This window comes from Nymphaea colorata, chromosome 4, assembly GCF_008831285.2.
Source record: "Nymphaea colorata isolate Beijing-Zhang1983 chromosome 4, ASM883128v2, whole genome shotgun sequence".
In the NCBI taxonomy this organism is placed as follows: Eukaryota; Viridiplantae; Streptophyta; class Magnoliopsida; order Nymphaeales; family Nymphaeaceae; genus Nymphaea; species Nymphaea colorata.
Window position 1 is genome coordinate 13,769,332 of NC_045141.1, and position 12,358 is coordinate 13,781,689.

General features: G+C 44.6%; 1 long non-coding RNA gene across 1 annotated transcript; it reads right to left on the minus strand.

The window, feature by feature from the left end:
* Positions 1–11,041: 11,041 nt before the first annotated feature.
* Positions 11,042–12,358, minus strand: LOC126410040 (uncharacterized). The gene is made up of 3 exons (XR_007573298.1): positions 12,270–12,358; positions 11,690–11,839; positions 11,042–11,124 (listed from the first exon to the last, which is right to left on the minus strand). It is a non-coding gene; the product is annotated as an uncharacterized LOC126410040 (long non-coding RNA).

Sequence of the window (12,358 nt, forward strand, 5' to 3'; positions counted from 1 at the left end):
GACCATTAGGCCAGAATCCGCTGAGAGAAGCAGAGATAGAGTACCTTCCGACATGCACAACAACCCCCGTAAGGGGTGGAGACCAAGCCAACAGGATGCCGCCAGCTGCTCCACAAGCTGGAAGGAACCCAAAGGACGGCTGGCGCAACAAAGTACGAACACAAGCGTGAGAGATGACAGACATCTTGGTCTCAACCACAATAAGCACCGAAGGCCCATGCTGACGGATCCAAGAAGAGAGATACCTACGCCGATTACGGGCACTGAGGCCCCGCACATTCCAACATGCAACCCTCATGGGGAAACCACGTGAAGCGACGAACGTCTGGCCGCCTTGGCGGCACCAGGAGGGAGGACGGAGGCTGCGGAAGCCCCAATCCTACGCAACTCCCACCGCAACCTGGCCAGGCTGGAGCGGGAGACTGGTGCCACAGCGGCAGCAAAAGAGGAATGCAACAAATCAAGTTGCTCAGGCGGAAGAGAGACCTTAAGAGCGTCAAGCGCATCCGGGAGGGAGATGCCCAACTCAGCATCCAACAAGGGGGCAACAGGTGGCAACCTATCGGGCAAGGAGTGACGACCCACAGGACTCGTGGTGGGGCCAGACAACTGAACAGGGGAGGACGAGGGGGCAGAGGTGAACGCAGAATCAAACCGCAGGGCAGGGGAAAAAGAGCCAACATCAGGGATGCGGGAGAGGGCAGGGCTAACCGGTGGGAGAGGCAGGTAGGTGGGGTTTAGAGGCGAGCAGCGACTGAGTCTAGGGAGCAGAATAAGCAGGGAAGGCCAGTAAGAGCTAAAGCTAGTGTCAAAAGGAACAGAAAAAACCCAGGGCAGATAGGCAAAGGAGGAGGTTCTGGGTGTAAGGGGGGGGCATAGGGGGGCCAGTAACCAAGGTAAAGAGCAACGTACAGGCAACAGAGGGAGAATGACTGACTGGGGGTGCCGAGACTCCAGAGGCCAAGACAACGCAGGCCACAGTCGGACGAGAGCGAGCAACAACAGCAGCCTCAAGGGGAAGACCCCCTGCCGACGGGCGGGCAGCCGAAAGAGACGGTGCGGACGACCGGACGTCGCCAAGGTCAGACTGAGCAGCAACCAGCATCGGGTCGGGGTATCCCGAGGTGGACTCGCGTGGAGCCTCAACTCGCAAAGCAGGAAAAGGAAAGGGCGAGCAGGGTACCTCAGAGGAGCGTGGCAGAGAGCAGGCTAGACTCCTTCACTGAGGAGAGGCTGGCGCCCGCGGTGAGGGAAGCAAGGGCGGAAGCTGAGAAGGCAGTAGCTCTACCACCGAAGAGCACTGGTGCGGCGGATCACGTGGGCTGAAAACCTATGGAACCTGTACCGAAAAAGGAGGACCCCGCGTACCAGGACAAGTAGGCCAAGGCCAAGGAAGTCTGATAGAGCCAAAGAACATAGAGCTCTCGTCTGAAGAAGGTGACCGCTGAACAACTTGCAGAGGAACCTGGACCCAGAAGGAAGCAGTGACCGCTGCAAAACCATGCCGTCGAGCAAAAAGGCGACGATCATTCTGACAAGCAAGAAAATGACATCGAGAACACGTGACGGCCCAGCGGCCATTCAAGGAAGCACACCTCTGACACCACCACTGGCCCCATCTAATGCGGATAGAAGCGACAGACCGAAGAAGTTGACGAAGCCTGGAAGCACGCCGAGAAGAGGGGACTGTTCCTTGAATGGGGGGTGCCGTGCGGGCTTGGGGATAGGAGCTGCTCGCTTGGGGAAAGCGGGACGCCGTGCGGGAGGGCACCGGTCTCGCTTGGGGAGAGGAGCCCCAGACGGTCGGCAAGGACGGGCGGGCAAGAGAGGAGGGCGGTCGGGCGGCGAGGACGGGCGGGCGAAACCAGGGAGACGGGTGGCGGGAGGGAAGGGCGGTCGGTCGCCAAGGAGGGGCAGGAGAGGAGGCCGGACGGGTGGGCGAGGAGGCCGGACGAGCGGGCGGTGGGGGCAGACGGAGAGACGGGCAGGCGGTGGGGCCGACGGGAGAGAGAGAGAGTGAGTGAGGAGCAGGGGGAAGAGCTGGAGGAGCAGGAGGACGGTCGGCGAGGATGGGCGGGCGAGAGAGGAGAGTGAGTGGTCGGGCGGGCGAGAGAGGAGGGCGGTCGGGCGGCGAGGACGGGCGGTGGGGCTGACGGGAGCGAGAGAGAGAGAGAGAGAGAGAGAGCAGAGTGAGAGGGGGCGAGAGAGAGAGAGAGAGAGAGAGAGAGAGAGAGAGAGAGAGAGAGAGTTTCTCTTGTGGAACTTAGAACACTAAATATATGTCTTAGGGCAGTGACTCAGGTCCTGGAGGGCTGCCCCATATAACTGACCTCAGAAACACCTAAATCCAACATATAAATTTAAGATTTCAGATGGTTGTTGCTGCATGAAGAGTATGGCCGAAAATGGCGGACCAAGGGCACAAGTCCTCATCACAGTTATGCCTCAAACCTTTGCAGGACTCGCCTTAATCTTTATTTAATGCTTCTTGAGGTCCTCAACCGTTTCGCTGGAGGACGGAAGGCATTCTAGTCTTCTAATCATTTAATCCTTGTGCGAAGCCAAGTTGGTAAACTTAGGTTGGAAAGACTGACCAAGCAGGTCATTATAATTAATTCAAAATTGATTCAGATAGGCAAACTAATTCATCGAGTTTAGATTCGATCAGGACTTCACGGCCAATTCAAATTTGAATTTGATCTATCTAAAAGTTTTTTTTTCGGTTGGTTTCCTGCTACTTCATCCGAATGCGCTGAAGAAGGTCAGGAGGAACAGGATCACCATGTGGCAAGGAGAGAACCATGGATGAGCCAGACCTCAAGAACTTGGTCTATTTACAGGCTGCCATCAAGGAAAAGCCTACATTTCGGTCTGCCTACGCCTCTGCTGACCCTGCGTGAGTCCATAGGAGAGAAAACTGCATGCACCATGCGGATGGTACGCAGTAAAGGAGGGAAAGACATTTTGATAATTTGTTAAAAAATATCTTCTATGGTTTTTTTACTTTTCTCATTTTCATTTTTGTCTTTACAAAAAAACTTTTCTTTTTTCAATGTGAAGTAAAGGTATTTTAGTCATCAACCATACTAACGCACGATAATTCATGCACCAATATAGCGCACATAACCGGGTTCAAGTCCATCGAAGATTGGCACATCGACAGCCACCAAGCTCCAGCTGGCACTCAGCTAATGTCAACCTATGGAATTTACATCACTACCCTTGGATTTTGGGTAGAACCGGATGAGCACTTCTAGCTGCTCCCATGTGAACCGAGTTGGAGGATGTGCCCAGGCATGTCATTCGTGCTCTGCTTAGTGCACATCTCCTTCTGGTCGACTCTTCTTTCATGGTGACAACCCGCTAGGGTTTGGCACCGTCTTGAATGTGCTAAAGGACTTGTAAGAACCATGGCGTCGTTGGACTATATGCTTGGAAATTCAAGTAGTAAGTAGAGAACCTGAGTCACTAAGTACTTTTTTTTTCAAATTCTTCACGATTGAGTACGTCAAAGGGAGTCTAGTTTAACAATAGAAGGAGCATGGTAATTCATGAGGTTGACTGGCCTAAGGGAAAAGGGCTGCATAGCAGGCAGTGGCTCTTCCCAGTTACAGATTTCAATGTATTGGATTTGAATTAATACTCAAATATGAACAATGAAAAGTAATATCGGAATCCAAATCCAAATTTCGAATTGATTTTTACATTCATATCTGAATCTGAATATAAGAATTTTGAACCGAATTTAGCTGTTTTGGAAATGTAAGAGCATTAGATCTAGGATATATGATTAAAAATAAAACCAATCCAAACTCGGATCTGAATCTGATTGGATATTTATGTACATCTGAATCCAAACCTGATCAAATATTTATATGTTTGAATCCAATCGGATGTCATTTCTTAAATCCAAATCCGATTTGTTTCTTAATTGGGTATTAGATTTTTTTTTCAATATCTGTCTTTGTTTAAGCAGTTAGGTTGGATATCCTATCCAAATCTGATATAAAAATACATTGACATCTCTAAAATTTTCGATGAGGAGTGGACCTTGGTCAGCGCTCGACTCGGGTTTGCTTGTTGCATGCCCCTCAATCTGAAATTTCTGTCGCCACTGTTGTCAATGGATGAAGTATTCTGGTTACAGTTGTTTTAGTTTGTTTATGTTTAGTATATATGATTTTTGGCAATGACGCATTTACTAATCGGTTAGATTTGATAAAAACAATGGATTAGGATAACTGGAGTACTTTAGTACTTTTTCAATCCAAAGACAGTTTGGATATGGATTATACTTAGAGCAGCAGAGACAAGTGTGGGCGATTGCCCACACCAGTTCACAGAAATCACTTTATTTTTACATATAAGAACCTTAGTCAAATTTATTTATTTATTTATATATGAGTGCCCCTTCAAATTTAAAATATATATCATGAATGCCTCTCAGCCAGCTTTTAATATCATTTTGTACCGGGGACAAGTTAATGGGGAAGGATGGAAATAGGAAAAATGAAAGAAAATGCTCTGATAAATGTGTTTGTTGTCAAATGAAGGTTTATTTTTCCCATCATCAAAGTAAGTTTGTTTGGTGAAAGAAAAAATATTTGTTAGTTTTCAATATAGTTATAACTATTTTGAAAATTAAAATTATAATTATACTGAAAACTAAAAAAAAAAAACTAATTACGCTCCGACTGGCTCTTTTATTTGGCCAAAAATAGAAAAGTAAAGCTGCGTATGACTCCTTTTGCCACTTCAACGTCCACTGTGAACACAAACAAAAGAAATGTTAAACGGTATCAGTCTTATTTTCTGAAAATTAACCAGTAAAAAACACATAAATACTACCATGTAAGTAAAATTCTGTAAATTTCTTCTCATTCTCCTGAATTCACGGGCACATCTTGGGATGAAGAGGCAAAGTCGTCTCCTGATTCAAAAGACAATTTGTCTCCAGCCCCAATTCGTTTCCACTTGTCCCAAACGGGGAAAAAGTTGTCTCCATTTGATAGTTCAATCCAAGGATGGCCTGGATGCAACTAGGAGCTGTAAGTCAAAGCCTTGGAGCAGACGGGACAGGACAATGTGCTCCATGCTGAGTGCGAATGCAATGCCTGGGTGGACCCTCTGACCCGATCCGAACAGGATAAACTGGAAGTGCTTCCCATGCACGTCCACGTTGCTTCCTAGAAACCGCTCAGGATGAAACTTATCCGGGTCGGTCCAAACCAGAGGGTCGTGATGTATCTTTGTTATCCGGCACCTAACAAGCCGCGTGAAGGACAAAGAAGAAGAGAGGAGAGAACGAGAGAAAAGAAAATCAACTTCAAGTCTCATTAATTAGGGCAAAACTCAAGCTTAAGTACACAACAACTATGGGTCTGGACCAGACCGACATTTACTGAAAACAGATCCGTATTAGACTAATCTAACATAAAACTTAAAGAACACAAGTAAGGAACACAAATACTGATGCTCGACCCACATGCACCACACCACGATCCATACATGGATCGTAACAAATACTCCTCCCTTCCACAAAGACCTTGTCCTCAAGGTGTGAAGGATGGGATCGCTGCTGTAGATCCTCTGGATCTTCCCATGTAGCTGGTAACTCCTCCTCGGAGAGCCATTCAATCAGCCACTGTGACTTCCACCTTTCATCTACTTTGAGGCGACGTACCCCTACTCAGCGTAAGGGATGCATGCCAGTGGGGATCACCACGGCTGGTGCTGCAGAGACTTCTCCTTCGGTGGGTGGCTTGAGGCACGCTTTTAGTTTAGACACATGAAAGACCGGGTGTATGGTGCTGCCAGTGGTAACTGCAGTTCATAGGCAAGGGGGCCTACCCTTTCAAAATTTCATAGGGGCTAGCATACTTCGAGAGCAATTTACTTTTACCAGCCCCACGCATCCCTACTAGCCGTTGGGGTGGCCGCCTTAGAAATACCCATTCTCCTTCCTGGAACTGAAGTTCCCAATGGCGCCGGTTGTATTGGATCACACCATAGGATTTCTCGCTGCTGCAAGGTGTTCCTTAAGATCCTTAAGGATCACATCGCGGCACCGCAACTGCGCATCTACTGATTCCTCCCGTGCCGTGCCCGGCTGATACTAATGAATCGTGGGAGGGGGTCGTCACCCATAAACGGCCTCAAAGGGGGTGATGTTCGTGGAAGTATGTCAGCTTGTATTATAAGCAAACTCTGCGCAAGATAAGAAGTTAACCCATGTTTTGGGACGCTCCCCAACGAAACACCTCAAATAAGTCTCCAACCTCCGATTTACAACCTCTGTCTGTCCCCGTCTGTTTGTGGGTGATATGCCCGTACTCATCTTAAGTTGAGTGCTCTGTAGTCTGAAATACTCTTGCCAAAAAACACTAAGGAACATCGAGTCATAGTCACTTGCAATGGGACGTGGCATCCCATGTGGTTTGCCCACTTGTTCTTGAAAAGTCTGTGCTACTGTTTTGGCTGAAAAAGGGTGTGCGAGAGCTATGAAATGTGCATACTTAGAAAGCCTATCTACCACCACCAATATGACGGACTTACCATGGGAGCTGGGTAAGCCTTCGATAAAATCCATGGATATGTCCTCCCAAATCTGTTTCGGGAATGGGAAGGGGCTGCAATAAGCCTATTGGGTGCGTTGTCTCATACTTGTTGCATTGACATACCTTGCTGCACATACTCCCGCACCTTACGCTTCATTCCCGGCCAAAACAATGCTGCCCTCAAGCGTCTGTAAGTCCCCTCCACTCCTTCATGACCTGCACCTTTTGAATCATGAAAATGTGAGATCAAAATGTCTAGCAAGTCTGTCTTGGCTGGGATAAATATTCTATTGCAGAAGTAGAGATAAGGGGGGCACCATTCATAACCATATCGTCTAGTAGAATCTTATGTTAGCTCAGTTCGAATGCACTGCACAGATGCGGCCGATCTGTGCACTTGCTGAATATCCTCTCATATGTCACAATGAATAGCTGAGAATGTCCAAAAGCCTTGCCCTTCCTGCACTTGTCGATATAGTCCATTTGCTGCTGGATTTTGTTTCCCACTGCGATGTCGAATCTCAAATTCGAAACTCAGCAATTTCATCACCCAACGCTGCACGACGGGTACTAAGGTTTTTTGTTGGAGACAATAATGCAGGCTGTGGTGGTCTGTGATCACCACAAACTTTTGGTCCAGTAAGTAATGGCGCCAGCTAAGAACAGCCAGTACCATAGCGATGAGCTCGCACTCGTACGCAGATTTACTGCAGAAGGTGGGCCCCATTGTGCCACCGAAGAACGCCACAGGGTGCTTGCCATGGCTCAAAACAGCTCCTACCCCTATGTTTGAGGCGTCCGTTTCTAGCTCGAACTGCATGGTGAAATCGGGCATGCATAAGGCCGGCGCTGACGTGATGGCATTTTTGAGCTTGGCAAATGCTTCCTCGGCCTGGTCGGTCCATCAAAACTGGTCCCTTTTTGTCAAATGTGTCAATGGTGCGACGAAAAAAATAGTGAACCGCCATTAGGGCTGCCCAATAAACAGAAGCATATTCATAAAGTCATGGATCCTTCACTTGTTCTCATTTCTCTCTCTCTCTCTCTCTCTCTCTCTCTCTCTCTCTCTCTCTCTCTCTTTATACACACACACACACACAAACCGTTTAATGTTACATCATAAACTGTCACTAATATTAATGTGAATGGGATTTTTTTAGTTAAATATATTTAATATTTATTCAGCCAACAATTTTTTCTACACAACAATATAAAATAAAATTTCCTCTATATATATTTAATAGAAAGAAAGAGAGGGGAGAGAATAGTTGGTGCATCCCAGACCACTAAATCAGGGACAAGAACATGGTAGGTCACTCAAAATCAAATGCTAAAACACTTTTTAGTAGTCTAGCTGCAGAGACATGACCTTAAGGGTGTTTTGATAGGAAACATACACTAAGTCATTTTGTCAGTTTAACAAGTTTTTATAATAATAATAATAATAATAATAATAATAATAATAATAATAATAATAATAATAATACAAAAATGGACGGCATCTATGATATCAAATTTTTAATAGTGGAAGAGATTTGTCTACAGTATTGCATGAATCTAGTTCAACAAATATACGCGCAAGAGAAAGAAGAAGGTGGGTGAGGGCATATTTAGAATTTTTTCTTTTTACAATGATATGTATACTTTAGACTTTTTTACAATTCTATTTTCATCTTTCTAAAATCTTTTTTTTTTATACTTTCCTAGGGGTATTTTGGCTTTTACACACTCCTGTGCATGTGTAGGGGTGTGAACGTAACCAGTTTCGGGAAAAGTCCACTAGCATAACTCTCCACCTATTGAAGAAAATATGTATGTCCTAATTAAGACGAAAGCACCCAATAGCATATTGGAATAAGTGAAGGATGGATTTCAATGCTCATTCCAAAGTCAACTTCGAAAGTCAGCCATTGCTTAGGAAAATAATGACAAGGATTCATTTTTGGTGGTCAGAAATAATAGTGGATAGGTGAGAAAATAAATGTAGTTCAGAGTTTTTGGATAAGATGGATTTGGATTCCACTTCTAGTACAGTGGAATTAAATTCTGCCATTTTTGTGATTTTGTAGAAAACAATAACAGGGCTTTATTTTTTATGCTCAAAGCAATGATTGTGGATCGGTGAGAAAATAAATGTGGTTGAATTTTTTTGGAAAAGATGGAGTTGAATTCCATTTCTAGTACAGTGAAGTGCATTGCAATCAAAGGAGCCCATGGTGCCATGATAACTAGGGATGCACACGTGCCAAATCGAGCTCGAGTTGGGCCAGTTTGAGCTCGACTCGTCTCAGAAAACTTGAGCTCGAACTCGACTCAAACTCAAGTTAAGTTCGACAGAACAAGCTTGAACTCAACTCCAAGATATAACATCGAAATAAAAATTGACTTGTTGAACTCATTTATGTTAAGCATATGATGTTTCTTTTAACTTGTTTAGTTTCTACTTGTGTAACTATTTTCTCATTATGATTTAGTATTCATTATATAGTTGAGTTAAGTCGAGTTCTTACAATTCTAACTCGACTTGTAATAACATTTCAAGTCTACATTTGAACTCGAATTTGACTCGTTTACAAACAAGTCAAGTTTTCACGAGCTTGATCTGGCTCGACTCATTGTATTGATTACTCCTGGAAACGTTAATGGTTGAATGAACTAATCACAATCATCTAAGGGAGTTTTATTTTTTTCTTGAATAGCAAATGTTGCTGGATGAATAAATACTGAAATTATGTCACCAAAAAATACCATTTACATGAACATATATATAAAATTCTTCAGAGTTCCAGAGCATTTACTAAGGCTCCGTCTTCATCAAAACATTGGACCCCCACTTGTCCCTTGAATTTAATGAGTTATCAACCTACCATAAAGCAAGAGTATGTTTGTGTCACACCCCAACTTTTTGACCCTCAAACAATTGTTTTTTTTAAACATAAAGCATTGAGGTGCGACGACGCAATAATTCAAAAGGAGGGAGCTATGCCATTCGAAACAATGGGGTAAACTTTCATTTATATAACAATTTCAGTTCACACAAAACCACATCTATGTGTATGACAAAAATGCTCCAAACTATATAATTGATGCCTAACAAAAATAAAACATCAATATAACCAAAATAAGATGTACCGGCACTATAAAAGACTCAAAACATTCCCAGTAGGATATGAGTTCAACTATCTGATCAATCTGTTGCCCTGGGTCTGCCAAAACATAAAAAATAAAAACAACATAAGACTTAGCCTTCACAGTATGGCAATAAGCCAGAAAAATCCCTAACCCTCTACAGTAAGGGCTCAAATGTGAGATATAACAATTTCAAAAACAATCACTATCATGTCGTGATAGGGCATACAATCACACGACTTGCTAAAGGCCCATCACATAAAACACGACATGCAAAGGCCACTCAATAGCCAAACACAACATAATTCATAATCACATTAACTTCATGCATATTCACTACATTCACATACACTTCACTCACATTCACAATCACATTCTTTTCATTTACTTTAGCTTTGGTGAATTGACAGTTCATGTGGATGCAAACACAGGCACGTGCACACCGCGGGTGGCCCGCGGTCGGGATACTACCCCCGTGGTGGCCTGAAATAATATGGATCTATTCCCGCTGCACCGGTAGAGCACTCGTCCATGGATGTGTGAATCCCAAGGAGAGATACTCAGCCTTCCCTAGGACACCCAGTTTGGGAAGGCGGACCCCAACGCTCCAAGCACATCACACAACAATACTCTGGGGCCTTGCACTGACTGCGATCCAAACAGGCAAGACCAGTGGTGAAGGTGGGACAACTCCCAAACACATAGCCATAACCCACTGACCTCTCATCTCTTATTCTTTCTTTCTTATCATTATCATTGCACATTCACAAAATGAATGGTTAGCTCATGAGGTTGGTTCACTTCACGAGTGCACTCACACCTCCGTTTGCTTCAAGACAAGGGCTACACATAACATTAACAGTCTTAGCTAGCCATCATAACAATATGGGTACAACTACCCTCCAATCTTATTCAATTGCATCATTGCCTATGACAATACATATGCAACAAATCACAACATTCACATTCATAAAAATTCACATCTTATCAAACACGTCAATCACATCTTTCAAAACTTAGCCAAATCCCAGAGAGTAGTCTCGATCCGCGATTGGCTCATAGCTGTTCTAGGTAGTTATCATTCTAGGATGCTTTCTAATGCACAATTGGGGTCGAGTAGATACTCAACTCGATACCCCACTTCATCTGCCCTAAATAGTTATCAATCTAACATGCACATGCAATTGCATAGAAATTTTTAAACAAAACTAATCACATAAGCATTAAACTCTCATGCATATATTCATTCAATCACTTTATAATCATTCAATCACATCACAATCCTAGGATCCAACGATCCTAGGAACATTCACAAGTTGGCTTCAGGCAAGGATTTGCTTGGAATACCGTCATACCTGTCGCACGTCCACAAAACGCTCCAAAACACCTCGAGCTACACGTCTTGTTGCTCAAGGTCTACTGGACGTGTCCGGTGTACCTGCAAGCACAATCAAATTGTAAGTTCTCTACTCGCTTCACTTTTCAATTTATACAAATCTGAAAATACAATCATTAAGGCATGTCATCGCCTCAAGTGGGTGCCAACCCACAAAGTCCTCCAGAAGGTTTTATCCCAACCCTCGAGGTTACCACCAGCTATTAGAACTCAAAACTTGTATTTGACTTATCACATGTACGATTCTCACTTATTTTCCTTAGTTGAGGCGTCTTCCCCACCATAAGATTCTCAACATACAACATATATGCACATCAATAGAAGCATATTTCTCAAGCTCGCTAAAATGATTCTAAACGTTCTCCACAACATTACAATCTTTACCATACTTCCTAATTGCTTCGAAAATCAACCCATCATGCTTATAAACTCATTGTAGACATAGATCATCGTCCCTCCAAATTATTCCTAAACCTTCCCCAAAATAGTAACGTCATTAACAAACATCTTAATTCATCAAATTTTAAATCTAGCATGCTCCATTAATAATTATACATGCTCCAACAACAAGTATTCAACCATCTAGGCTCGATTAGGCCTTGCTCACCACAATTTAAGAGTCCAAACTACTGCGATGCTTCTGGCAGCCACCTCAAGCATTCAACGATCCCCAAGCGGCAAAAATCATGCAATGCCGCCACTCCCAACACCGTCTAGTCGCTGTTATGAGGGAAAAAATGCATCCCCAATCTGCCAACTGACCAAGCAACCATAAATAGGGTGACATTTAGTGAAAAATTGGTCAAAAGAAGGGTCTGCCGTTCGAATAGGGCCTCCAGCAGCTACAAGGGAGCAGGCTAAAGCCAAGTGAGAGAAAGAGGGCACGAGAGGATGGGAGTGGGAGAGAGGCTGGCGGGAAGAAGAAGAAGAGATAGAGAATGCAGAGGAAGAGAGAGACGGCCAGAGAGAGGGTGCTGATGGAGAGGGGAGGGTGCAGAGAGAGGGCGAGAGAGAGCATGAGAATGGTGGAAGAGGGAGATAGCACGAGAGAGAGGGAGAGTTGTGCGGGAGGGAAGCTGCGCGAGGCAGAAAGGGCATGGGCAGAGGGTGAGAGTGCAACGAAGGGGGAAAAAGGAGAAGAAAGAAGAAGGAAGATGGAAGAAGCAGAGAGAGGTCGGGAGGCTCACCTCTGTTGCCACCGCCGTCATCCACGTCAGTGCCCTGCACCACCTTTATCTTCTTCTCCTTCTTTTCGCTGGCACGAGAGGCAACAAAG